This window comes from Thalia democratica, chromosome 3, assembly GCF_965202585.1.
Source record: "Thalia democratica chromosome 3, ktThaDemo2.hap1.1, whole genome shotgun sequence".
In the NCBI taxonomy this organism is placed as follows: Eukaryota; Metazoa; Chordata; class Thaliacea; order Salpida; family Salpidae; genus Thalia; species Thalia democratica.
In genome coordinates, this window is record NC_139167.1 from 82,476,643 (window position 1) to 82,504,555 (window position 27,913).

The following is a 27,913-nucleotide window of genomic DNA, read 5'->3' on the forward strand; positions in this document are numbered from 1 at the left end:
TCATTTTTGTATATATTTGAATATATAACACTTGTGTCAAAATTTCAACGTAATAAAAAAAAACAACTAAAGTATTACATTACTATTTATTTTACTAACTGTCTTGCAAAATAATCCTTTGTGCAAAAGTAACCAACCGTGCAAATAAATTTTAGTACATAATTGACCGCTCGTTCAAATATGATTTTCTACAAAAAAGCCCCTTCTTGCAAAAGTGACTTTTTGTGGATATCTGATTAACTCCGTGCAAAAGTTTTATTTAAACTTCTATTGGTATTAAATGTTTTCTTACAACAAGTGAAAAATGTGTAGTGAAGTTACTTCTTATAATAAATCGAAGAATTCATAGTCGCGTTGTACGATTTAAAACTAACTTCAACTTAATTAAGTCTATAAAATATTTCTAAACAATATATAGAAGTTCTGTCAATTAATGTTTATCGGAACACTTTTGTGACCTCAAACGATGCAATTTTTTACTTTTAGTGCGTTGTTTGCCTGCGTAGTAATATTTTTAAGATATATTTTGAAACATGGTTTGAACAATTTATTAAAGTTTTTTAGTTAAAAAAAAAAACCAATAAAGCTACATTGTTATGATTAGGAAATATATCAATTTTTCAAAGTCTAAAATTATAAAAAATACTTAAAATAAACTATGAAAATTTATCAAATAAAATGATGGTTTTTGAAACTTTAAGGTTTTTTTATCGTTAGTAATTTACTCAATGACAATGTGGAAAATACTAAATTGTTTTTAAAATTTCACAAAATATGATGAAATCTTAGGTATTCCAATATATAAATTTTAATAGTAATACATTCGTAATAAATTACTTACCACAGTTTGGTTGCGCGATGTATAACTTATAAAAATTTTAGACGGTTTGGTTTAAATTTTTTCCAGTGATAAGAGTAGATATGAATGCTTAAGTAAGGTTAAATAATTTTTAAGAGATTGCCTCAGTTATTAAGAGCTTTTGCACTCATATGTATTACAAAGCAATTCAAATATATTTTAAAAACCGAAGTACAAGTTTTGTGTACTAGATTTAGTAGTTAGTAAAATTTAAATATAATAATAAAGCTAAATACTAAAGAAATTTAATTGAAATTCAGATTGTATAACTACAAACAAAATAAATATAGTTGATCTAATAAACTTTGCTAAACTCTAAAAAGAAAAGCAAGAACACGTTTGTGAAAATTTTTGATAATTTATTTTTCTTAACCTTTTAACTTATGTTGTTTTATATGTAGTAACATACATTAAACTAGCTAGTTAATAAAAAGTAAGTAGTATGATTTAACAAAAAGTTTAAGTCTTACATATATATAGTAGGTTGAGTAAGAAAATTCACAAAAATTCATTTAGTGCATCATTAACAAACTCTTTTAAAACTTTATCGTCATTTTCCGATAAAATATCTAAGCATATAAATATTGATTTAAATATATGTTTAAGATTACTAAATTTCTTATTATTGAAGTATGAAGTTTAATTTATGTAAGCTATCTATTTAATATAGTTATTTTAATATTACGCAATATAAGCCGATATAACATTTTTTAGTACTTTTTTAGCATCTTAATAAATAACCTTGCCTTTTTTGTCTGACCCGCTTATACTTACAAGAGGCTAACTTTGGTTTACATAGTTTAATAAATTTTTGTAACTATGCTCACTTTAGTATTGATTGTTATTTACTGTGATTTTATACTGAAATATGATTAAGTAGTTCAAAATAATAATGTTTACAAGCTTAAAAGTGTTTAGGCAGATAAAATCGATATACATTAAATCCAAAATGCTAATTAAATATATGTCAGAATTTATGTTGTATATTTAACGGGTTGGAAAAACTTGATTTAATTTAAAATGTTTTATAGTCACGTTGTAAAACTTCCAAAATACAATAATATTGCCAGATGTTAACAACAAATCTTGTTAGAATCCGAAGTAAAACTATAAATTAATGTTTGCTCCTGAATTTGATGACATTAATAAATTGTTAGTAATATTCAAGAAGTTTTTGTTATTAAAGTAATATCTTTAACTAGATAGTAAATAATCAACTATACATTATTTTTGATAACATAATTGTCAACCATCTTGAAATTTATCATTTAGTTTATATCATTAGATACTCTTATCATTTAACTATATTCATACAATTCTTAAAAACACTTTAAGTTTTAGCAAAAAAATATTGGTTTTTAATATTTTGTCGATTTTATTAAAAAAAAATATTTTAGATTTTAATCTTTAGTGCTTATGTTAAATAGTTCTAATATATAATTTTTATTAAAAAAAATTAAATTTTTTAAAGTTGATGTTAAAAAATAATTTTAAATCTATATTCACGTTTGTCTATTAAGTTTAAAGTTTTTTCTATTTTAGTTTATGGTATTAATTTGTATAAATAGCAATTCTATCATATTTTAAAATTAAAATTTTTATCGAACTGTGAAACAAAAATTTCACAGTATACATTTTAAATAGTTAAAATTAAAAAAAAACCTATTTTAATGCTTTGAAAATAAAACATTAAAGCTATCTTGAACAGTTTAGTTATAACTTGTTAGTTGTATTAAATCTAACAAAAACCATTTTAAGAAATAATTTAGACTTTTTAGATATAAATTTTCAGTACTACATATTTGTAAAAAAATCTAAGACAGAATACATTCAAAAACATATTTTATTAAAGCAAACAACAGATAAAATCGATTTTCGCTAATGGTTTTCAAATACTTTTGTTAGCAGTTATTTTTAAGATTAAATTTTGAGTAAATAAATAGTATGAGGTTACATCAGTAAAATCAATTAACACTTATTAGCATAATTGAGCAAGATTAGTTAGACATTCACAATTCGTAGTAACATATTTAAAACAATTGATCAGTAATTAAAGTAAGATAAGCAACAATAACAAAACAAACATTAAAATAAGCGACAAAATTCAAATAAAATCTAACAAAGTTATTAATTTTGTTTTTCTAATTCAATCTAATTTATAACAACTTCTAAAGATTAGAATTAGAAAACGTATTGTTGCTTACACAAATTAGGTTTGCATGTTTTTATAAATAAAGATTCTAAAACACTTAGGTGATAATCATCACGAGCTTTACTTATAAAAGAAAAATACTATAACTATAGATCTTTGCACAATCTTAACTGTTTAATTGTTCCGCAATCGCTAATGATCCGTTAGATAGACAGATAAACCCCTGTCCATCTAACTAAATCTTTTATAAACATATGTTTAAATGTACTTTGTAATTCTGTTCTTACAACTCCTTTTATTCTAAAAGATGTTTGTCTAAGTTTGTTAAACATGGCAGTAAAAAAAAAGTGAATTTAGATTTAATTCTTATATTTATAAACAGATAGATGGACTGGTAATCGGTAGTCCCCTTGTCCCTATTTTAGCCAACATTTTTGTGGGATACTTTGAATCAATGCTCTTTTTTAAGTATCAAAAACCAATAAACTATTTTAGATATGTTGATGACATTTTTGTATCTTGCAATGATAATTATAACATTGAGAAATTATTTAGCGAAAGTTCGAATTTACACCTAATTTAAAATTTACTATTGAGAAAGAAAAAGACAATTGCTTTCCTTTCTTGGTTGTACATATGTAGCGTACATCTTCGGAGTTGCTCACTACTGATTATGCAATTTTTTACATTTAAAAAAACTACCTGTTTTTACTTACGTTTAAAAATATAGCATTAGTTTAAGAAATAGAATTTTTAATGGCTTGGTACGAACCTATATAAAAAATGTGATTAAACAACCAAATAAAAAAGTTTTTAATGATTGTTAATTTTTGGTTCGTTAAAGTATGAACTGTTATGTAAAACTTGTCTAATTTTTTAAGCAAAACAATTATGCTTTGGTTTAAATGATTTAAAGTGTAATCAATATTATAAAATATTTAAAAACACAAATTGTTAGTTTTGGTCGCATTGAACGACTTAAGAATAAGACCAGTTCATTTTTTCATAAGGTTAAAATTTAAGTTTCTTCTATACTAAAACAATAAACTGACGTTTGTGGTAATATACAGAATACGTCAGTAACTTAAACAAAAAATTAGAGTAAACTCATGAAGGCTTTTAGTATTACGACTTGAGAACCATTCTAAGGCGTTACAAGGTTAAGAAATAAAAAGTGAAGCAAAGTACGTTAATAAATATGTTTTAACAGGACTTACTTTTTAGGGGCTGAAGCAAATGAAATATATATCAAAATTTTAAAACTTGTTAAATTCGGATTAAGTAATGGTATACGTTATAAGATATTTGTAAACAATGTAACCAAAGTCAATAAACTAATCAACTTGAATTTTAAATAAGTTTATGCTTACCATTTTAAGTTGTTTTATGTAAGTTAAACGATGTTTATACATTACAAAAACAAAAACGTTTTTATTTGAAAAATATTTTTTTATCTACCAACTCATCATTATTTATTTAGTTTGAAAAGCATATAATATAAAGAACAGCGAAACAGAATATTGCCTTTGTAAGTAGAGTGAGATTATTTACCTTGCTATATCATATACGTCGTTTGGATAATTTTTAGGTTATAAAATAAAGCATTTTTAGTTGTAATTGAAAACTTAAGCTTGTAAAAGAACCTGTATAAAACATGTAAACATATATTGTTTTGTTAAATTTATAAAACAAACTTTTTAAATATGTACACTATGTCACAACAAACTTATAATATAGTGGCTGAATAATAATTTAACAGTGAAGTCAATATTTGCTGAATTGGTTTTATGTTTTACCGTACACAGTAACAATTTTTATACTCATCGTTAAACTTTTTTAAACTGTTATTTAATTTTTGTAATTATATTTTTTACTAACATTTAAATTGTATATATTTAATCATTATATTGATTAGACCTTTTTATTCAACATTTGTGCGTAAGAATTAACAACTTTAAATAACTAAAAATAAATACTAATAGTAAAAGTGTTTTTTAAATGTTTTGTTAAAGATTTTTTATAAATAAATGTTTTTTTATGTGTGGACATTCAGACTTAGTCTTAATAAATTAAAAAAAATACTATCTGACAAAATTGTAGTAAAAAATAGGACTAAAATTTACTAAAATTACTAAAAAAAGTATAAAAACGTTATAAATATTCTTTTGCTAAAACTTTTTTATAAAATTGGTACTTAACTTTTGGTTAAACTTAATACGAAGTTAAATATGTCATAAAAAAAAAATAAATGCCATCGTTTTTTAATTATTTAAGTCAAACTACTAAATAAAAAACAAAGCTTCTAGTTTTTATTTTATTTAAGTTTAAGTAAATAAAGTTAAAAATTTATTAATTTTTTTTATCTCATATTATTTTATTTTTTATCAACTATATCAGTGATTTATTATGAATTTGTTTTTTTAAAGCAAACAGTTTTTATAAAATTAAATTTTCTTAGATCAAATATAAGAAAAACAACAAGTTAAATGAAAATTTATGTAGTTGATTTTTTTTTTACAAAAAACCTCTAATAATAACAAAATTATATTAATTTTATTTTAAGATTTGTTTTTTTATATGTTTGCGATGTTTTTACTTATAATTCTCTAAGATAAATTTTCGTTTTGATTAAAACAGTTATATATTGAAACAAAGCTTTTATTTAAAGTAAAATATAACTTTTTAGAAAGATTGTTTAATGACTAAGGTATCGAATATAAATGAATTGGACATTTGTTTTTTTTTATCTTTAAATTATTTAAATTATTGCAACACTATATATATTATGTAATAGACATACAACAGTTATAAATATAAGTACAATTAAATCCAGTAATTAAAAAATGGTCAAAGTTTATACTTAAAAACTAAAGAAATTTAGTTTAATATTATTTATGTTACATTAACGAAGTTTTGTTTAAATTTTGTGCGGTAAACTAACATAGTTATTTTGCTACTTTACTATTTGACTTCTACTCAGTACAACTTAAAATATAAGCATAATCATCTTTTTATAAGCTTGTTTATTGAAAAGTGTAGTTATTTTTCCAAGGTTTTGTAAGTTAAAAACTTTGATCAGTTTAGATTTTTTATATAATAGGTTATTTATTATTTCTACTTTAAGGGTATTTATGTTTTAATCCAGCATAATAAGCCATTATCAAATACGATTACGACGTAGCAGTTTACTTGTTCTTTTGTGTACTTGTTTCATAAAGATTAGTTTAACTTGTTTTATAATCCTTCAATTTGTTTTCTTGTATAAAAGTTTTTAACTTAAAACATTTTTGTATAATCCAATGTATAATAATGTATCCAATTTATAAGATTTTAGATAAATAAATGATTATAAACGAGTTTAGAATTTATATTTAATAATTATATGTTTTAAATTGATTATAATTTATAACTTTTTAAAATTAATTTAGAGTAACAAAACATTTTTTAAGTTATAATTTTAAGTTTTAATAGTCAGCCTAAAAGTAAGTAACACATGATATAGTTATATAATTTCTAAATAATTTTAATATTTTTACAAGACGGTCGATAATAATTCTAGCTTTAAGAATAAGTTGTGAACTAGATATAAGTACCTATATTTTTAGTGACATAAATTAAGTTTATCAAGAAAATTTACACATCTTAATATTAAATTAAATGAATTCAACATTAACTATAAATTTTAAAGCTTGAAACTTTTAATCGCTACCCCATACAAAATTGAATAACATTTTTTGAGTAAATTAGAAAAATTTAATAGTCATCTTATCTTTAAAAAATACAAATCGTAGGTAATTTTTTTGTTGTTAAATATGTAAGTAATTTTAAAATATTAATGATAATTGAAACTAACGTAGTAAGCCAAAAGTAGTTATAAATAGTTGCGTTGCATGACTTACAAATCGTAATCTTCCTTTGTCGCAGGATCAAATTATATTCAAGTTTATCATTACAATTTATATATTACATTACTATACTGATGTTTGATGAATTTTTAAGTGACGTCATACAGTTACAATATTAGTTTTGAGATTGAAAGTTTAGTTTGTAATTTTTGTTTGATGCTTATAAAATATTATTTAAGTAAAGCTTATTATTAAATGCTAAAAAACGAATAATTTTCTTTTAAACTTGTAATGTTTTTTAGCAAACAATTTATTTTAACTTAAGTAAATATTATTATTAAATTTAATTTGATTAAGATAAATAAAAGTTATAAAATACTAATTTTAAGATTATTTAGCTAACGGTATAACATTTAGATTATAAAATTTAACTTTTGTTAGACTTGCTATATTTAAATGTCTAGTAAAAATGTGTTGTTTATAAAAACAATAGTTTTTAGTTAAAATAGCGAAACACATAACAGTTTATTTATAGTTTTAAAGCTGGGTTTAATACCAATAGATTATTAAATTGTTTAAAAAAAAAATTCCATAATTAAAACAAACTATTTTAGTATAGACGTAATAAATATGTATTAGTAGATAAAATCAAAGTTGATTCAGTCACGTTGTAAATGTTTAAATTAAATTAATAAATTTTTAATGGTTAAATGTTAGACTAAAGCTTAATGACTTTTGACAGTAACTTAGTTTATATAACTTTTTTAATAATATAATTTTTTAGTCGCGTTAAAAAAAAAAATTATCTAAGCTTTTATAAATTGCGACACATATCTACGCTTATTTTATGCCTAATAACCTTATAAGAGATCACAAAACAAAAATTAACGCTACATTTAAAATAAAAAGTTAAACTAAAGCTTACATTTAATGATTATGTTATTTCAGTCAAATAGTAATTTTTTTTACCACGACTGACGACTTAAATAATAAAATCATAGTTTAATACAAAAAATTGGTATATTCGTTATAAAGTTAAAAATAAATAATTGAAAAAATCACATCATAAAAAATGGCTTTAAAATGAAATTAAAGTATCACTTTAATTGAAATAAATGTCTATAATAATTAATATAAGTGCGACTTTTCAAAAGAATAGAAATACAATTTATTTTAATACTTATTTCAATAACGTACTATTATTACTTTTGAAAACTTTAATAGTTGTTTATTATTAATAAAATGCTTAGATTAAAGCTTGCTTAAACATAATGATTAAATAATAATTAGATTACAATAGTTTCGATATTGACGTATATAACTTCTAGTTTTTGTTATGTATTAAAATCTAAACTATAACTATTTAAAATAATTGAATTGTAGTCGAGTTTAACGACTTAAAAATTTCATAAAAAATACATTGTTCATTAATACTAGAAAAGTCTTACAATATATACAAAAACAGGAAGCTGATGTTTATGGGAATACAAAGTCATTGACTATGTTACTAGTACTTTTTAACAATAATCAGTACTAATTTTTAGACGAATTTGTTATTTTCAAATTTTGTTTTCGTAAACTATATTTTAAACGTCTTTATGTAGTTTAACATTGTAATTAAGGTAAAACCATTAGGACATTAGCCTGTGTATACAAAAAAAATTAGTCAGTATAAGTTGCGTTTATATCTTAATGATATTTATCATAATTCTAAAAGTCGTTTAACTTTATTTATCAAATCATAATATGTATATAGGAGAAATGAAAGTGGTTGTGGTTTAAAAAATACATGTCAACAAGACCTTTTTTGTGTCTACCGACTATGATAAAATTTTGCAAACGTTTTACCCTGAGTTTAGTTAAAATAAAATTTGACTATTGCTCTTTATGAGAAATAAATTTTTTTATCTAAATGCTTCTCATATTTACAAAAATTATAAAAAAAGTTTTATAAACAGATAAGCTAAAACTCTGTCATTCTAGATTAAATTATAATTTGTTTTTTTTTTTCGTTATTAAAATTCCTTGACTAAATTAAAATATATGTTTAAATACATTAGTTTTTAGATAGCTTATAAACTAGTTAATTAGAATAAGCTGATTGCAATTTAAATAAACCAGTGAGACTTTTGCTTTACCAGAGATACTTAAGTTTTTTGATGTAAAATTTTTTTTTTATATTTATTTAGGATGAATTTACTTTTACTATGAATTGACTTTAAAAAGCAATTTGGATTCTAAAATTCAAGTTTGGATTATTATAAAGGAGCTCGTAGATAAAAATAAGAAAAAACGAATAAATATTTTTTTTTTATTTTTACAACCTGTTCTAGAGACAAAAAAAAGATAATCGAAGTCGCTTTATTCGACTGAAAATATTTCATTTCAATGCAATTTAAAACTTTACTTAAAAAAAAATATGTTTATGGAAAAATTTAGTGACGTAGTGAGTTTTTTTATAGTTAAACAATAAACTTTAGATGCGTTGCTCTATGCTGAACTGTTAAAGTATCTATTGTAAGATCGAAAGTAATTTTCAAATGAAAGTAATAAAGTAGTAGCTATTAATCAAAACAGTAAAGATAAACAGTAAAACTATAATACTTACTTAAATACTGTAATTTGAGTAAAATACACTTTTAAAGTGGTCATAAATTTGTTTATTTAAGAAAATTTTTAAAACTTTATAATAAATTAATTTAAGTTACAGTTTAAACAGAAAATAAAATTTCGTTTATTTTACAAAATTTAAATAGTTTAATGTGCTTTTATTTTGCTAAAAATATTGATGACGCAACTGATGTATTTAAGTACAAGCTTAGTTTTGTAAATTCTTTGAATCAAGATTAAATAACTGTCGCACATCTATGCAAATTTGCGACATTTCTTATTCAAAATAATCGTACTTTAAACTTCCACATAAAAAAACTTCAAATAGTTATCTATTATTAAACTCAAACTAATTTGAATTTTTACTATTAAAAACTTGCTTTTTGACTTCACAATTCGAAACGTAAACTACTAATTAATTCTAATTTAAATTATAGTACATTTCTAAAGTTGCATTATTCATTTGCAAATGTTTAGATGCTTCCAACTGACTTTAAAAAGTTACACACAAACTCTGTATTAAAGCTTATAAGTAAAAATAAATTAAAATTTCTGATTTTTATTTACAATACGAAGACACAAGGATTTTTATAACTGTTAAAAACTTTTTTATGTAATGCAAACTAATTTCATATCTTTGAAATTACTCCATAATTCATCATTAGCAGCTAAGTTATATTTATTTATTTCTAAATTTAACTTCAGTTCAAAATATTAAAACTGTTTAATAAAAAGATAAAAAAAAAATTAAAAATACTTAAAATAAAACAACAAAATAATGAACTATGATGTTGATTTAAATATCAAATTTAATCATATCACGGCTAATATATACTTTAAAAACATCATTACAAATTCATCAAAGTTAAACAATTTTATAACAATTTAAAACATACAATTTAATAAAATTCAATTGAAGCAGTATATAATAGAACAACTATTTAGCTGAAATTTTAAAATGAAGAAATTGTGGTCATGAAGTTATATTTTAGTTAATATAAATAGAAAATATTTTTAACAACTGGAACATCAATTTCGAGTAATGATTTTATATATTTGCACCGCATTTACAACGGTTTAAAAGTTTAAAGCTGAAAGAGATCGTAAGAATATCTGATTAGAAATAATAATTCGAACTTGTTTTTATATGTATTTTTGTAGCTAACGTTTGTTCTTAAAGAAACTGACGTCACGAAGATACAAAAGTTTATTTTGCGTTGCGTTTTAAAGCCGAATTGTTTTAGTTAATAAGTGAAACTTACTATAAATTTCGTTCGTGTTATACTTATATTTACACTTTAAATGCATAAATAATAATAAATTTTAATTCAACTTTAATTATTTTTTTTAAACCGCATTCAAAAAAAGTAATAGAGTATTCTGTTTACTAAATTTGCTAATAAACCAAATATTAGTCTAGTACATTTTTCTTATTTATTAAATTTATTGCCAAATTTTACATGTTAATACCTGTTGAAAACAGCAATGTTACAAACATTTAAAAAGTTTAAGCTTATTTATATCAACTAAACAATCTCAGATTAGCTTGAATTTTGAGAAACTTAGTAACAATGTCTTAGTACTTATTAAATTTAATTTAAATGTTATCAGAGTAAGTTGTTTATAAGAAAAAAAATTCAAGTTGTTATTTTATTAGAGGTTATTATGAAGCGTGATAAGTAAATTATACTTATATTATGAAAAAGTTTTTGTTATCGATGATATATTTTATATTCGAAATAAAAAATTCCTTGACTAGAATCTTTTAGAGAATGGCTTGGTTTTGATTTTTTTATAATTACAACTAAGTTAAAATCCTAATAGTTAGTGAGCTAATATTGAATGAACTTAAAAACTTAAAAGTTATGAAGAACTTTAAACAATGATGATTAAGTAAAACAATAGTTGTTTTTGAAATAAAACATTCATTTAGTTTAAAATAGATAATTTGTAGAAAATATTCTTATGATTTTTAGTTTATATTAATTTAATGAATTTTCAGATTATTTATGATAAAGAAAATACTTGAAGAAAGGTTTAAAACTTATATTAGAATTAGATTATTTTTTTAAATGTTTGAAACGTAAAAACTTTAATTCTTTTTTACAGCTTTTTAATAATAATTTATTCATATACGTTTAGACATTTTAAATTGTAAGGTCAAATTTATAGTTCAATCTTAGTTAAAATTTTGTATGATCAATTAATTGGCATTGAAAATTGTTTTGGTCTTTGTTAATAAAACTAAACTGGGATGTATTATTTAAATCTTTATTAACAATTAAACTTAAAGTGTTTGTAAAGTTTAATAGTGGTTGAATTTAAGTTTTCAACAATAACCAAATAAATAAACATATATATATATATATATATATATATATAATTTATTAAAATGGCGATTTTAAAAATTCTGGAACATACGTTTCATAAAGCTTTAATTTTTCATAAAGCTCTAATCATCAGCCAGTTATTTTCAAAATAAAAGCACTGTACTAAACAAAGATACAAAAGTTATGCAAAAAAAACAAAAAACAGTATGACGTAATATTGTACATTACAAATATTCAGTACAAAAATCGACCTACCTTCTAACTAATCAAACAACTAAAATTAACGAAAACAACAGTTAATTGACTATAAAATGCGTCAAAATTTGTTGTGTTTTAAGAGAAGCTTTTTTATATGTCGAAAAGACGATATAAATTCGCTTCTCTTATTTAAACAACCTTCATTTTTTAACGCATACATAACGGCTGTTGATTCTTTTAAGCACAGCCTAAAAACAGGGTTGTTACCATCTGCTATTGGCTGTGCTCTTTTTATCACCTCCCAAGTTAATTTAAAATCAATGTTTTTGCGCTTAAGGCCGCAAACATACTTCGAAAGCTCAGTTTCATTTTCGTATACACCACCTTTAAAGGATTTTTATGGTTGGCATACCGAAATCTGAATTGAGTGGAGCATAAGCCGATGTAGAACTTCTTTTCAAGGTCAGAGTTAACTGTTGCCTTGTAAATACAGACTGATACAGACCAAGTCTTAAATTGGTTCACTGGTTGGAAAAACAAACGTACAGCTTTTTTAAGTTTGATGTAGTCGATTTTTATCCTTCTATCAGCGAAGAATTGGTAATAAAATCACTAAAATTTGCTGGTATTACACGTTGCTCGAAATCATATGTATACAATAGTTGAGAAAAGATCAAAAATATATAAGCTAGTTGTATACATATCTTTGAAAATAATAATCTTTGTCATTATAAAGAAATTTAAAATTTATATTTATATTAGGCGCAGGAATTAATTTTAAATGTTTAAATGTTAGTAAGAATAAGCTATTCTAACAGCATTTAAAAAAATTTACTTTGTTTTTTAAATAAAGCCAATTATTTTTACAAGATGTTAAGTTTTCTATATTTTTTTATGACTATCAATACTTATAATTGATTATAACTTACATTTAGTATAAATTAAAAGGCACTCCAAAAGTTAAAAAAAATATGTATTTTTTTAAACTTATTAAACATAACCGAATAATACAATTTTACATTAACACAAAAATACTAATTTTATATATGTCACAACTAATAGCTTTAAATACTATTGTTAGCTAAAATCAATATTAGGTATGTTTTAAAGTCGCGTAAACGACTTTAAAAATGATGTTCCGTTTTGCCTTAATTAAAATATAAAGCTTTATAGTATATATTAAAATTGTGTAATGATGTTTGCGTTGGTAGACTATTGAAGTCATTCAATTACTTGATCTTTTGAAAAACTTTATGATTAGTAACGTTATAAATTTTAAAATTAGTTTCTAAGTAATAATGTAAGCAACAACACTAAATGTTAACAGTTAAGTATCAATCTTGTATTAAAACAAACTTGCTTAGTCATTACTATGCATTAGGTATTTATTTATACATTTACTGTACATTACTATACATTTATTTTACTTACCTAAAACTAATTTTTAGCTAAAAATAAGAAATATTTTCGATATATATAAATAGTTTTATAAAGGTGAATGTTTAAAATATATTAAAAACATAATATACTAGCTTATCAAGGTAGTAAACTTTGGACAGACCTACCTATTAAGTTAAAAGACCAAAGCCATCTAGGGAGGTTCCAGGTTTAAGTAAAGAATAATTTATTAAATGATCAACTAATTCAATAGAGTTCACATAAGGTGAACAGAAACTTTTTGTTATTTTTAAACAGTAGACTAGTTACCGTTTTTTATCTGAGTAGGTATTTATTTTTTTTTGAGTATATTAACTGGGTTTCAATAGCATTTGTCCAGTCTAGTTTGTAGAAAGTTGTAAAATTTTATTTCTGTTTGCAGCTTGTTAGTGTGTTAGTAAACAATTCCATAAGATAGTCCACATTTAATCGGTGTAAATAAAATTATAGTCTCTAAACATAATTTTGCCAAAAAACAAAGAAAGTTAAATATTTAAATCTTGAGCTGAAATCACTGATAAAATTTAAAACTAGTAAAATGTTAATTTATTTTATGGTTATTAGTGTTTTTTATCCTATTTATTTATTTTTTTCACAACAAAAAAATTTATTTACTACTTTAAGTTTTTTTTGTGGTTGTTTACATTATTATTTTTGTATAGTTAATCTTCTATAGTTAGATACTTATTCAGGTTTGTAAAAAGTGGTAGTTTAAAGAAAAAGGACATACTTTTTTGTACATTTTATTTTGTGTAAGCAAATTTTTTATGGATACAACTTTTTTTTATGAATATTGTAGCTATATTTTATTTATTTGTTATTATTTTTTAGTGTTGTAGCTCTAGCTTATAATTGATTATTAAAATAAGTTGAAAGTAGGTCTAAATTTTCAAACAATATTCTATTTTAAGATACATCTTTGTTTAAAAAAATATTTAATGCTGAAAAGTTTAAATGTTTTATTATTCACACAGTTTTTCGTTTTGGAAATTTTGACTGTAATGTTTTCCTTTTTTTTTTTCACTTTTAGCACAAAGTAATTTTAGTAAGTCGGGTATGCAACTGAATGATGGAGAGGTCTTTTTGCGTATCTGGTCCTTGAACCAAAAACTTCTAAGCAACTTTTTCTAAATAAACCTTCACAAACAATAAATATTCATTTTTTAGAACAATGAAAGTAGTTTTTTTTATTGTTTAAAAGTTTAATATTTTAGGTTGTAATACTTACTTTTTGAATTTTAAAGTATTCTGTTTTTGTTTGAAGAAATTAAACTATAACATTTTTGTATAAAATTTTTTGACTACCTTGACTTTGAAGTAGACAGTTTTAATTCAAAAATCAATAAAACGATATAAATAAAGCAGTAGTTATCAGGGGCGTAGCGTGGGGAGGGACGCTGGCGCATGCGTGCCACCAATAAAAAAAAGTAAAAAAAAATGTAATATCTCTATCCTTTATTGTTCATTTCTTCTGCTTAATTTGCATTTTTCAACTCTTTTTTTCTAGTATTCGAAAAGTAAAACGAAATTTCGAATACCAATTAGTGACAAATTAGTAAGTTTTTAATTAACTTGACAATGAATAAATTTCAATTATACGTTTGTTATGGTAACTTTATACAAAAATGTCTATATCTTAATAATTAATTAACATTCTTATATTAAAAAAAAACTGGGTTGTTGTTACCTTTTAAGCTTTATTAACTTTTATATAAGAGCCAATGTTGTTTTTATAAAAGTTGGATTTCACCTCCCCTATTTTCTTAACAGAAACAGTTTATTGAACGCTCAAAAATTTGGTCTAAGGATCTGGTGTAAGAAAAACCTTTCGGTTACGCAGTCGTACACCACGGATACGTTTTAACGTCTTGTCCAGGACAAACTGAATTATAAAAGTTAAAACAAACTGTAAAAACACAATAATGAAAGTAGTTTATACTTTAATTAACTTCTTTTTAAAGCTTAACTTTGTTACAATTACAGATAAAGTTTTTAGTTGTTTTCGAATAAAAGTGAAAATCACAATTGTTTTATTTTAAACAGTGACAAGTATTTACGATAAGAAAAAGCTTTGACTTGTAAAACAAAAGAGTCAAAAAGTCTTTATTAGTTTATTAGTTTATGATAAATAAATCGTCAGAAAAACGCTTGATTCGTAGCTAACTATTTAATTATTTTATAGATAATTTAAAAAAAAGAAGATTTTTTAAATTTTCTATATAATTTATGAGACTAAGTTTTTAAGCAATCGTTTATTATATAAATAAACAATGGGCGCAATGCAAGCTTAAGTATTTTTTTAACGTATAACCACCACTTCTTAAAATATAGTTCATTAAATGTTTTTGGTTATTCATATTGCCTGACAAAAGATTTTCTAGTTTTAGTACAATAAAAACAAAAGTTATCACAAGAAACAAATTATTTTTTTTAATCTTCTTAATTAATTTAAAAGGTCAATAATAAAAATAAAGTAAATGTTTGAACTTAAAAATGAGAACAGTTAACATCTAATTAAAAGTCAGCTGCAAATAAATGAATAACTTTGGATATCTACAACCGTCGGTTTAAATAACAAGCTATGATTAAACATACTACAGTCATAAAAGTTTTAATCTGATATTCTTGTTAGCTTTAAAATTCGTACGAAAATGTAAGCTGGTACTTACTGCAAGATTTTATTGACGTTATTTGATTTTATCTTTATTTAAACTATCAGCTATTTAAACTTAATTAAATCTGTTTTGGTAGACTGAGACCCAGGTTTTACTTTTTTTTTAAACTCGTAGGTTATTTTTTCGAAATGTAATAGCTTACATATAAACTTTCATATAGTTTGTTTCAATAAAACTTATAAAAAGTTTGTGTAAGCATTTAGCTAATTCAGTTTTAAAGATTGTAAATAAAAAATCTTTTTTTAACAAATTTAACTAAGAAATAAACGCATATAATATTAATAGTCAATAGCAGAAGTTTAAACATAGAAATCGATTGAAAAAAGTTTAAAAGAAAAATTTTATCTTAACAAAGGTAACTCTAGTTAAAGAAAAATTTAATAAGTAAATTAAAAATTAAAATTCAAAAAAAAAAAAAAAAAGATTATTGTCAAAAAAAAAAATTGTAAAATTGTCATTATCAAAATCTACATAACACAAAGTCCGATAAAAACGCTTAAGGCTATAACATTTATTATTACTGTATTAGCTTATATATCTATTCAACTATCTTAAATTTTTTTTTCCTCTTTACTATTTTACTTCATGGTAATATTTATTTAGAAAAACTTTTTAATAATTTCAAAGGAAAAAATTTAAACAAATTACAAAGTTTTAATATTTATTAAGTAAATGCTGAAATTCAATGTTAGAAACGGAACACGTTCGTAATTCAGCCGCGATCAAAATCCATTCAGTAAAAATTGAGAAATTCTTACCGATCGATAGTAAGTGATAGTTGTAACAGTGAGAGTGAAAATAAATAAAAAAAGTTACAAAATTGAAAACGTAGATAAAATAAGTTATTAAATAAAGAAAGTATTTTTGAAAATCAGGTGGATTTTGAACGCGATAGAGTTTTGATGATATACCGTTAGAAATGTTTGGTTTTTCATTTAACACAATTGTATATTTATTTAAAATCACGGTTTTGCGTTATCCAGTTGATTTCGTAACCAGAAAAAAATAACAGTTTATTTTTTTCAATAATTTATAAATACTCGATTATAAAACTTATTGTCAAAAAATTTTACAGTTAGAGTATTTATAGAGATTGTAAGTCATTAAAGTTGTGTATAATTTAAAACGAAATATTAAATAAGTAAATTAATAAGTTTTAAAATCATTTAAATAATATATCAAGATATCTAAATATATATCTAAATAAAACATCTAAATATATTTTTAAAAACTTGTAAAATTGTCATGATTAAAATTAAACCAACATAATATCCGACAAAAATGCTCAAAACATATAACTTATAAATACAAAAATTTAAGAAATTATATAATTGGTTTCATTAAACATTCTTCTAATTATTTCACATGTTTATTTAGTAATCTTAGCTTCAGTTATAATTTTTTATAATTTTTATGTTTAACTTTAGTTATATCCTAAAACCTACACAACTTTTGAAAATAAAAGTTTAGAGGTCTTTACAAATGTAAGACATATAATTTGATTAAGTATTTTATCTAATAACTTTATTTATTGTATTTTACTTTTATTAGAGATAAAGTTTTTAGTTGTTTTCGAATAAAAGTGAAAATCACAATTGTTTTATTTTAAACAGTGACAAGTATTTACGATAAGAAAAAGCTTTGACTTGTAAAACAAAAGAGTCAAAAAGTCTTTATTAGTTTATTAGTTTATGATAAATAAATCGTCAGAAAAACGCTTGTTTCCAAGCTATAGAAACACGACTATTACTATAATTTATCATTTTATCAAACCTAGCACAGTCTTTAGACTGGTTTTAGATTTCAAAATGAATATTACAAGTATTTTTTTTATGCTTTTATATACGTATTTCTGCCACTTAAAAACATTTTTATTACGTATGTTTATATTTGGTTCAAGATCGAAGAAATTTAGTCGGAGCAAACATATCTTTTTAATCGGCCTCCTCCAAACTTTTATTTTTTTGACTTAGTAGGCACATTAGAAAATAAAGTATAGACTATGATAAAGTAAAAACTTTGAAAAGGCTGCTACATTTGTAGGTTATATAAAAGTTGATAAAAAGTGTTTTATTTAATTAAAGTTTAAGTATTTTTATGCTTATTAACTATAAATACATATAAGAAATCCTTGTTGAGTAAGCTAACATTCTTTTTGATTTCTGGACAAAAGTTTAGTTACTCATCAATTTCATGTTTAGAAGAATTAAATAAATTAGCACTATATATTTTCACAAATTATTTTATGTAGAATTTAATTAAAAAAAAATTATCTATACTTAACTTTATAATTACTTTTTGCAGCAAAAATTATTGAATTTCAAATATTCAAACAGTTTTATACTTTTTAAAGGTTTAATACAGCCCTAATAAACTATTAAGTTTTAATTACATAACATAGTTTTTAAAATTTTTAGGTTTTAAAACGGAATCAAAATTAATCTAAAACTGAATGATATTAACATTTAATTTTATAGTTTTAAAGCGTGTGTATAAAAATGGGATTTTTTGTAACAATAGAAGCATTTGATAAGTTTTTCAACATTTGATAAGCTTGCTAATTTAGTGGAGTCAAATGTCTACTTGATATTCTAAAAGCGTTTTGTTTAGTTTAATAATATATTTAAAAATTAGTTCGTAAGTAAAAATGTAAATAATAAAACTAAGAATTGACAGTTAGATATCAACCTTGTTTTAAAACAAACTTACTTAGCCACTATTAAACATTTAGATATTGTATAAATTATTTACTTAACTTTCAGCTTATAATTAAAAATATTCTGATTTATGTAATTTAATGTTATAAAATTAAAAATTGATTAGACTTAAAAAAATTTAGAATGAAAAACAGTATTATTAAAAACTTTTTCTAATGAAAGTGTGTTATTACTTTTATTATGTTACATTTTGCATTATGTCACGTTAAGTAATATTATTTCATAACTGTTTAAAATATAGATCAATCGTTTGCTAACAAAACATCTTAGTGAAACAAGTTCACTGGAATATAAATAAAAACAATTTAAACAGTAATCTTCCTTTATTGTACCAACATATGTTTTTGTGTGTTAACGAATCAACACACTTCAACTGGGTTGTGTTAAGAAATAATTACTGAAATTTATGAATAAAAGCATAGAATAAAAGATGTGTACAATAATTTTAGAAATTTTTTATTTTAATAAAAACATCTACACACCTACTTTATTATATGCTTCTATTCGTAGATTACAGTAATTATTTTTTTACAAAACTAGTTGAAGTGTGTTGATTAGTTAACACATAGAAACATATGTTGGTACAATAAAGGAAGATTACTGTATAATTTGTTTTTTTTTATATTCCAGTAAACTGCAAGTACTTACTTTTTATTGTTAATAATTTAAAATTTTGGTTCTAATGATTGTAAAATAATATCGTTTAGTTTTTAGCGTGTAAATTTAAAATTTGAACAGAAACTTTAAATTATCGTCTATGACACATAAGCAAACTTGAAAGGTTTGAACTCGACATTCATACATTAGCGTAGTTTCATTAAATTAGACTAACTTGAAATATGTTTAGAGTTTTAATGTCGCACACGACTATAAATAGTTTTACAATGGCTCAATTTACTTTCAAAAACTACAATTTGTTTTTTTGTTACAATTTAAACGTGTTATAAAAGTAATTTCAGTTATTAAAAGTGTCACATAAATTGGTTTAATATTTCTTTTGAAATGCCATTTTTGTATAGTTAAATATAAATGCAATGATTTTAGTTGTACAAACAGTGTTTGTAAATCAATCAAACTAAAAAAAAAAATTGAAAACTGTTTTTTACAATAAAAGTAAGTATAAAATTTTTCTAATAGATAATTCTTATATAATTAAATGTATTTAGTGTTAATATCTAAAAGGTATACACTTATGCAAAATCAGTTAAAAACTATAAGTTGAAAATTAACTTTTTAAATAAGAATTGATAAACATTTACAAAAATTAAACGATTTTGATTTTAAGTTGTAAAACATCTAAAAAAACATACTATTCCAAAACTTGTTTTAGATTTTAAACATTTTATAAATTAATTGTTTTTTCTACAATTAAAGTATTTATAAGTTTACAAATGAAATATGAAAACAAAAGGAAACAAGTATTATTAAGTCACTAAAAAATGTGCTTTATAAACTAAAAAGATTTTATAGTTTTTTTAAATTTAATTATTATAAAAAAGTTCAAACATTATTTATGAAACGCAACTGTAATAGTCACTTAGTATTAATAACTTTAGTACAGGCTTTGAAATGATCTTAAAGCGGAACACAAAGTCAATACAAATATACGTTTTAGTTTTTAACTGTTTTGAAAGCTTTTCTTCGGTTATTGAAAAAGTTTAAATTCTAAGTTAAAACAGGCTACTATTAGTTTAAATAATTTTGACTGAATAAAAAGTTTTAATGACATAATTTTATGACAAAACAAGCACATTTTTTTTGTCTCAAACATTTTGTTGGTAAGTTCAGTTACTAACAAGCATTCAAAAAACTAGATTTAGGCGTGCAATAGATCTTTTGCATCTTACATATTAAAAAAAAAATGCAATAGATACAAAGTTAATTTTTCTATATTACTTAAATATATTTATAATTAGTAAAAGTTGTATTAAACATGATAAACTCTTTTAATTTTTAAGTCGTACAACACGATTGTAATTCATAATTTATTTTTACAAAGTAAAGCTTGTAACGTCTGTAAATTATAAACAAAATAGTTGCTTGAAGTTTTTTATTTTTTAGATGACGTCAATGATATGTTACCACAAATATTGTTTTATTTATATTGTATATAAACGATCACATTGGTTAAAGAATTTCAACTCAAACTTTAGGCTAATTTTTATGTCGTTTAAAGCGACTATAATTAAAATTTATCATACATTGAAATCAGCCATAAACTGGTAATTAAATTATAAAATAACTTAAAACTAAGTTTTTTATGCGCTAGAAACTGCAGTTTTGATATAAATTTTATAAAGTTTTCTTTAATTACATAACAATTACTACTTTTATTGAAACACAAATTGTATATAGTTAAAAACTTTAGTTTTGCAAATAGTTAACTAAATAAGCTTGTTTAACTTTAGTTACAGTAGTAAACTTTATTGTATATTGCATTAGTATAATTGAATTGATGAACACTTTTGTTATTTGTTAAAACATTTCTAAGTACTAGAATACAAAAATTTGATATTTTAAATTTATTTTTCTATGCAATTACCAAATTTTTAAAGCTATTTTTGACTTTCGTTCTATATATAGTAAATTTTTCGGGTAAAGTTAAATAAAACTATATGTAATATTTACATAGACATTTTTCAAATACAGTCAGATACCAATAACAAATCTATAAAGTTATTTTAAAAACGTTTTATAATAAGTAAAAAGTTTTGTAATATTAATATTTTGGTACTAAAACATTTTCAAATTTATTTGAAGAGTTAGCCGTTGTTATTATAATTTAAAGTATAATTTTTAATGTATTGTATGAATTCATTGGTTTAAAGTTTTTTAAGCTTTGTCATGTGTCAGATTTTAAAACATTTAGGTTAATTTTTTTTATATGTTAAAGTTGTCTTTTTAGAGCAATTTAAAGTAACAAAAGTATGCTAAAAATTATTATATTCCAAAAAAGAAACTGTTAAACTTTTGATTAACAAAAAATTATAAAGAACATTTTTGTTTTTTATTGTTATATAACTGTTTTTTAGTTTTTTAGTTAATTTTAGTTATGTTAAGTTGGGTTAACTAAATTGACATACTACACATTGTTTGTGTCAGAAAAAAGTAAATTAAATTGTTCCTAAAATAATAAAAACTTGATGACTACTAAGTATTAATCTTATCATAGCTAGTATTTTGCTTTTAAGTTTTTCATATAAGATCAAAAATAGTTTATTTTTAGTTTTCTAATGTTTATCTCTTTTAAAAGTCAATTTTAGAATCTATTTACTAGCATTAAGGTATTTACTAAAGTCATTTTAGCTATAGTCTTGTTTTACAACTTACAAATAAAATGTTGACAGATTGTTTAACACTATATAAATATGTTCGATAGTATGCGAAAAAAGTAAATTGATGCTTCTAGTAATGTATCAATGATTTTTTTTCATTTAATAATATTCGTTTATTTGAATAAATTTATTTTTTGTTTGCTACATAATAGAATCATGTTATTTAAAATTTAGTGTACTTGTTACCTTTAAAATATAAATATGGAACTACTTCTAGTTGAAATGTAAATAATTAATTATAAGTAATTAATTATAAATAATATATTTTAAAGTAATGAAAATAAAAATGGATTATTTCCAAAATGTGGGTATACTGCTTATATATTTAAAGTACAACTTGTTTAAATTTAGCATGAGCTTTCTATGAACTTCAGATTTTTTAAATAATAATATAAGCATTTAAAAATTTATAACTTGTGTGAGAATAAATATAATAAATATAAATCACAGTCGTGTTGTACGACTTGAAAACTACTTTTCACCGAGTTCGTAGAAAATCTAGATCTGCTTTGGAATTCATTAAAAAAGTCAAAGTTATGTTTGGGATTAGTTATCATTGTCATAACTAAGTTGTTGCATTTTTTTTAAATAAATCTAGAAATTTTTGTTAATCAGTTTAACAAAAACTTTAAATTATTTTTAACAAGCGAACGCTATTTATTATTAAAAAGTAATATTCAAGCATTATAGGATTTTTAAAAAGTTTTCGTTTATAAAATTTATTTTAAATTTATATAAAGCATCCTAATTTAAATATTTTTGAAAAATTTTTTAGAATTATAATTATATCATATAGATGCCGTTAAAAAATAAATTATAAAAAATTTATTGTTATAGTTTATTCTAAAAATGTTCACTTTTATTGAACACTAAACATTTAACTAAAATTAAATCAACTTACATACATAGTAACTAAAAATGCAGCTTTTAAAAAATTTGTTTTTTTGCATCAAGGATAACTTGAATTTTACAACGTATAATTTATAGTAATTGCTGATACTGGAACAGGAACAGATTTGGTGTGATTTATTAATGGGAGGTAATTCATTTTATCGACAAGCAGTAAATCAACAATGATTATAAAAGGTTGCACATTAAAGTAATAGGTTTTAAACTGAATCAAGAAAACTTTAATGATTAATGCTGATCATGAAAATGCTGATCTCAAAATATAGTTTTTAAAGCGAAATTTTAGCAAAGAATTAAATTTAATTATTATAAATCGAAAATCTAATAACAAAGAAAGCAGTATTATTAAACTCAATTTAAAAAAAAACTTACAGCTTGTTATAAAATATATTGGTTTGTGTAAAGAAATACTATTAAAAATTGAGCAAATATCAAAGAACTTCGAATAAAAAACTATTCTTAATAATATACATAAAATAGTCTAGCCACCAGTTTTAGGTCTGTACTACATTTAATACAAAATAAATTCGCGCTTTATGACATACAAATTCAGATTTTTAAACAAACAATTAACTAAAGGACTGCGTTGGATAAAATACACAAATAGAATTGTTTGTGGTTGTTTATCTTTGGTATCACTAGTGTTAAAAATCTTTGACTAAATTCAGAATGTTTTTTAGAATTTTGTGCCATATAACATATAGACATATAACAGATAGTAGTTTTTGAAGAACTAAATAAACTAACATACGTATTATTTGTTAATGAAAAACTTTATATTGATTGTCGATATATATAGTTACTTAAAAGTAAAAAACATGTTCAAAATGAATGATGCGATTATTTAGCTTATTTTCTTACTTGTCTAAGTTTGAGTTGTCGGAATTTGAATTGTCCGAATTTGAATTGTCGGAATTTGAATTGTCCAAATTTGAGTTGTCTAAATTTGAATTGTCGGAACTTAAGTTGTCGGAAATTGAATTGTGGGAATTTGAGTTGTCGGAATTTAAATTGTCCGAATTTGAGTTGTCGGAATTTGAGTTATCAGAATTTGAATTGTCGAAATTTGAATTGTCGGAATTTGAGTTGTCGGAATTTGAATTGTCGGAATTTGAGTTGTCGGAACTTGAATTGTCGGAATTTGAATTGTCGGAATTTAAAATGTCGTATTTGAATTGTCCGAATTTGAATTGTCAGAATTTGAATAGTCAAGTAACCAATATAAAGTAGTAAAGAAGAATTACTTCTTGATTACTTATACTGCGTAGTTACATTATTCTAAGATACCAGTCTTAGTTAATACTTGAATTAAACTAAATTATGAACTTAATTACAAAAATTAAACAGATTTTGAGTTTATTTATATTATTAAAGTGGTCAGATACATCAATTGTGTAAAACTAATAAGAACTCTATAATTATGCGGCAAAAAGCAGTAAAAATAGTTTTTAAGTTATGTGAAAGTAATATAAAACTTATCTGTTAATAAACATAGTCAATTACCTTTCAATTTCTGTTTTTTTCAACAAAAGTCTCTTACTTTCTATATTTTTTACAAAAATACAAATAATAATCATTACTTGTTTGACTTTTAAAGTAGTTATGTTGTTAACTCTAAGCAAATTAAGTTATTTTGAGTAATTTTTAGTAAATTAAACGATTTTAGTTATTCTTGAGAAAGTTATTGTTCTTTTAATATGGTTTTAATTAGCTATTTAACTAATTGACTGTTACACATGTAAAAATACTTGTTAAACGAGGTTACAATTTTTTAAATAGGGTAGAATTGTAAAAAGCTGACTTACTTTTACCTTGAATTTTATCAGTACAGAGGCCACTGTAACAGTGTGTACATCGGCAGAACGTCCCAAAGATTCCATATTAGAAAAGACCAACATGTTTTTAAATTCCTTAGAAGTTGGATAAACACGGGTTTAAAAAAACATCTAACAGATTATTGGCGAATGTCTTACACTTATCAAACAACTCAGATTGTGGAAGGAATTATAGTGACAGTAATTTTTCAATTACAAGTAAAGCTCGTAATGGTTATTACCTAAATGTCTTCGAATATTTATTCATAAAAACGTTTAAAATTAACTTGTGCAAGAAACAGTACGTTTATATTTCTAATCTTTATAAGTTGTTATAAATTAAAATAAAAAAAAACTTTAAGTTTTATTTTGCTTTTTTTTGAATGTTTTCGCTTGTTTTATTTTTTATCTTGTTGTGGTTGCTTGTCTTAGTTAAATTACAGACTAACTATATTAAGATATGTAGTTATGAATTTTGAATGTCTAAAAATTTAAGCTCAATTGTGTTAATTAGTCTTAATTAGTTTTTAATTAGTCTTGATTGTTTTTTTCTGATGAAACCTCTAACTTTTATTTTTTTTTAAATTAAATCTTAAAATTAGTTGCTCATAAAAGTAGTTAATAAGCGTTAGCTAAAATCGATTTTATTTGTTGTTTGTTTTAATAAAAATGTTTTTGAATGAATCCTGTCTTAGATTTTTGTATAATATATCTAGCACTAAAAAGTAATATATTGTTTGTAATGCAGGTTTGAATCGTTATTGCGTTGTACGACTCAAAAACAGAAGCTGTTTCCTTGTTGCTGTTGTTTAAATGTGAATTAAGCAAAAAAAAAAAAAATTTAACTAAAATTTAATACTACTTTATTTAAATATATTAAATATATAAAAAAGAATAAAAAATATGAAAATCAGATTGCAAAATTCACAAAATTAGAAAAACAACTTTTTTTAAATCATTTATAAATTAAAAAAAAGTTTTGTATTTGTTTAAATGTTGTCAAGTAAATTATAATAATTATTAATAATAATTACTTATTACATGCTGTTGCATGACTATCCAATATACTCTTCAATCATTATACGTTTTATTTACTAAACAAAAAGTATTTTCTTAATTTTGACATAACGAAGTGAAACTATAAAAGGCTTAACTACTTAAAAGTTATTTAACTTTAATAGTTTCTATTTTAAAGTACCTAGTTTAATTATTTACATAAATAAATGAAACTTTTGTAAGTCTGCAGAATATAATTTGCTTATAACAATACAATATTTAGTTTAAACACTTATAATTAACTCATGCTTTTTATCAGTGGTTCAAGGTTATTTTAAAATAAGCAAAAGCAATTTTTTCAGTTCACTGTACTAACTTTTAAGAGAATTAAATTAAATCTTTAAAATTTCTAAATATCAATCTGTCACAAAGAGACAAGATATTTTAAAGGTAAATTCAACATTGATTACCTTTATTTTTCAAACTTGGTTTATTTAGCTATAATAAAAAAACGTAGCATCAAAAATTATCCAAAGTATATTTTAAGTATAACTTTTTTGTTTAGTAGTATCATCTTAATTAAATAACTTTTTTTTTCAGTAGTTTTTTTACTCTTGTGCAAAATTAACCATAAGAGCAAAATTTTGATTTATAATCGTTATGTAAGACTTACAAATAACAGTTATTTTAACAAAAAAATGATTTTAACACAGATTTGATAATATTTAAAAATAGTAAAACGAAGTTTGTAGTGAAGCGCAGTCAATGTCAGGAATAAAAAAAAATCTGATAAGTTTCATGTGTCTTAAATAATTTACACTAAATTTCATCAGTCGTTTACAGGCGCTTTTTTTGTACGTTTTTTTATAACTTTTTTTAGTTTAATTTTTATTTTTACTATACTTTTATTCTTAACCTTTACCCTCGGCCAGTAACTTGTTTTTTCTTTTTATTTTTAAATTAATTTATCTTTTATTTTTTTATTCTACTTTTATTTATACTTTATTTTAATTAATTATATAGTTATATCGTTTATATTTGAACTAAGAAATTATGATGTTATACTTACAACTTAAGATAATAAAATAAACAATTTTTCTACGGACAACTCAAATTTAGAAAACTTTAAATAACTATACTAGTAGATAATTATCATTTAACAAAAAATAAAATAAATTTACAAAACCTTGTTTAGCATGATAGTTGTTTGTGTAAATTGTATTAAAATAAATAAAATAAATAAATAATATATTTATGAAACCTTATATATAGTTTGTAAGTAAATGATAAAGTGAAAAATGTAAGATGTTTTTAACGCTATAGAAGAACAAAAATCGAGAACAATTGTTCTTTTTATAGAACAAGAGTTTTTATGTAAACTAACTTACTTTCGTAAATAAATATTTATTGAATTACTTCATATTTTAAGCTAGTTATTTATTATATGATAATTTTTCATTAATTAAACAAATTTATATGTTAAAATAGTTCATGTACTTTTACCTATACAAATATATAAAATACTAGTATATAATGTAGTGGTATAGAAAACAATTTAAGATAAAAATCAATGATTTATCCTGTTTTTGTTACATTATAGATCTATACTATACAACACTATACTTTAGCTAGATAAAAAGGTTTAATTGCATTGTATTTTCATTTCTGAGTCTATTTTACAATTATAAAATTAACTTTAGTAAAGTAAGTTTTTAATTTAAAAGATTTTTATTTAGGTATAACTTTTAAAATTATTTTTTATGCATGTTTGATAAAAAAGATCAACAACACGTTTTAAAATGATAGACTGCAAAAGTTATGAATTAAAGTATATTAACTCAATTTTTTTAAAATAACTCAAAAATAACGTTTGCTTTTTTCGCACAGATGATGTCAGTATAATAATCTAACATAAAATTTCAATACACATTTTGAGGTAAAGAATCAAATAGAACAAGCTAATTTTAACAAAGTTATTATAAAATTACTTATATATGTAAAAATATTCTAAAAGTAATCGAGTTGTTAAAATAAAA